At 33.9% G+C, this 3,037-nt stretch overlaps 1 non-coding gene across 1 annotated transcript; it reads left to right on the forward strand.

Annotated features, from left to right (window-relative positions):
- The first annotated feature begins 1,247 nt into the window (after positions 1-1,247).
- LOC136204357 (small nucleolar RNA R71) lies at positions 1,248-1,354 on the forward strand. The gene has a single exon (XR_010675200.1). It is a non-coding gene; the product is annotated as a small nucleolar RNA R71 (small nucleolar RNA).
- The last annotated feature ends 1,683 nt before the right edge of the window (positions 1,355-3,037 follow it).

The raw sequence follows: 3,037 nt of genomic DNA on the forward strand, positions 1-3,037 counted from the left end.
AATTCAGAATTCTGAAAGATGAAATGAAATGGAATAATTCAGAACCTATAGGAATATATAAGATACATAAGTGAAAGGTTGTGTCTGTTAAAAAATAAATGATACCTTTTGGATTTAACTGACTGAAGTTTTAAAATGTGATGTCTGTAATCTCTTACAGTTACATCAAAATGTTTAAAATACTAAAAATCTCAACTGAGATTTTCGGAATCTCAACTGAGATTTACCAAATCCTGAACGTCAAATTAATGTGTAAATTTTTAAGTTTGTCTAAAAACGTTAAGAGTTGTTTGTCATAGTCCTTATTTCGGACTTTGTGCGGAAAAGGTGGTTTGGGTACAAAAAATTTTGTACTTGAGTCTATTGGTGAACTTTTTGTGTTTAAGATATCTTCTTTGGGCTTTGGTAAATCAGTTCCTTGTAATGTTGCATCTCCGGGCATTTCCGGACCTAGATAATTTTTCCCTGAACGAAGAGTGATAGCCTTTACCTGCTCTTTCGGATTTTCTTCCGTATGGCTGGGAAGACTTCCTTCTTTTCGGGATGGAATTGATTTAGCAAGTTGACCAATTTGGACCTCCAAATTATGGATGCTAGATGAGTGGTTTTTAATAAGCTGATCGAATTTATTTTCGATCCGTTTAAAACCATCGTCGTGATTACTTATTTTTCCACTGATAGCATCTATGAATTTGTCGATTTTAGAAGATAAAGTGCTAATCGTATCTCTTGACTGATTTTGATCATTACTAGTACGATTTTGATTAGCATTTGCATTATTATTATTTTTCCAGTTAAAGTTAGGATGATTCCTCCATCCAGAATTATAAGTAGCAGAATAAGGATTATTAGTTTGGTTTTGCCCTTGGACAAAATTTACCTGTTCGATCTCACTCATATTTTCATAATCCACATCCGTTTGGATTGGATTACCATTGGTATCACACGGTGTCATAAACCTATCAATTTTGTGCGATAAGGCAGAAAATTGGGCTTGTAACATCGCAACTGGATCAAGTTCCACTATACCTTTAATTGATGATGTGGTTGAGGATGATGGTTTCGCCACCGGTATATGTCCACGTTCCGCAGGCCACATACTGCTGTTGATTGCCAATTCCTCCAAAAGTTCTCTTGCTTGGGCTGATGTTTTCTTCATAAATAGCCCTCCCGATATAGCATCTAATGAACTTCTAGTTGTGGGATTTAGTCCATTATAAAATGTTCGCATTAGAAGTTCAGCGGGTAATTGGTGGTGTGGGCATAAACGTTGAAGTTCTTTAAAACGTTCCCAAGTCTCATAAAGAGTCTCATTATCATTTTGAGAAAAAGATGTTAACTCTTTTATGACTCTTGCGGTTTTTGCTAAAGGAAAATATTTTGATAAAAAGGCTTGCGCTAATTGTTCCCAAGTTTCAAAAGTTGCGGCTGGCATTGAAGTTAACCACTCTTTGGCTCTATCCTTCAAAGTGAAAGGAAAAAGGCGAAGTTTGATTGCTTCGGCAGTCACATCTGGTATTTTAAAAGTGTCACAAATTTCAAGGAAATTTGTCAAATGGGTGTTAGGATTTTCGTTAGGTAACCCGTAAAATGTTACATTATTTTGCAACATATTAAGCAAAGCTGGCTTAATTTCAAATTGGTTTGCGGTGATTCTGGGTCTAACTACACTATTGGTTACACCGGCCACACCTGGCCTAGCATAATCCATAAGTGTTGGTGGGTTTGCCATTTTTTCCGGCTCGGTATGTGTTTTTACTGGGGTTTTGTTTTTGTTTTTATTTTTCTTATCTTTCTTGTTCTTCCTAATGGTTCTATCAATTTCTGGATCTAGTGGTTTTGGTGGAATGCCTGAACTTCGAGAACTGCGCATGAACTTGAAATCTTGCACGAACCGAAACTACCTTCAAAACAGAATTTGAAAAATAAATAAATTAGTAAATTAAAATTAATAAATTACAAAAATTAAAATAAGTATGTTTAAACCTAGATTCAAAATAAAACACGAAAAATCTAAAATTTTGTTAAAAAAATTGGCGATCCCCGGCAACGGCGCCAAAAACTTGTTGAGCGATTTCCGCAAGTGCACGGTATACGCTTGTAGTAATAAAAGATATCGAACCCACATGGAACGCTTTTTAACTAAGAACTTATTTAATTCGGGTTTATTCACGTCTTTAGGTTTAACTAAAGAAAATCGTTTAATTGATTGTATTGGTTCGGATAAATTAGGATTAGATGAGAATATTATATTGAATTTAGAGAACAATTCTGTCTTGAGATTTTGATTACAAGACAGATGGTTCCGTAGTTGGAATAAATAGAAGGTATAAAACTTATTTTCATTAAGCAAAGAAAGCAACTATAACTTTGGTAAGATTATGAACATGCAATAATACAAGAATTTATGCAATTAAATGGCTTTGAACCGTAGAAATCTCTCTGGATCGGAGCAGATTTCTACCTTAATCAAATTAGTATTTTATATCCGATAAGCCGCGCTAACGATCATATCATCCATAAAAACTAATTCTTTCAAGTGTTCAACAAAGTTTCTATATAAATATGATTGTACAAAACGTTTTAATAAAAACACCAATTTATCATTTTGAAAATCATTTTGTCAGAACAATATCAAAATAATCAACAGGAAGAATGTATTGAATAAAATAAATATATCATTAATGGATTGTGAATCTTCACAAGTTAACAGAGAAGAAGAAACATGGATAGCATTTTAACGAAAACTTTGAGATCCGGGTTGTCAATCTTTCCCTCAAACTCTGTAGGCTTGTCAGACCTCTTTGCACTTCAGCCGTTAGTTCTTCTCACCGAATCTTCGGAATAGAGACAGCTAGGTCCACTACCAGAATGAAAACTTGTCTCTGATCAACCTTTGAAACTAAACTAATACTACTGTGTTTATAGCTAATCTAATAACAACTTGTGTACATCAAGTTTGTTTACACAGAAATGAAATCTAACTTTCTGACTCTTTCTGAATAAAAAACTCAACATAATAAATCTCTGATTTCTC

The sequence above is a fragment of the Euphorbia lathyris genome, chromosome 8, assembly GCF_963576675.1.
Source record: "Euphorbia lathyris chromosome 8, ddEupLath1.1, whole genome shotgun sequence".
Classification (NCBI taxonomy): Eukaryota; Viridiplantae; Streptophyta; class Magnoliopsida; order Malpighiales; family Euphorbiaceae; genus Euphorbia; species Euphorbia lathyris.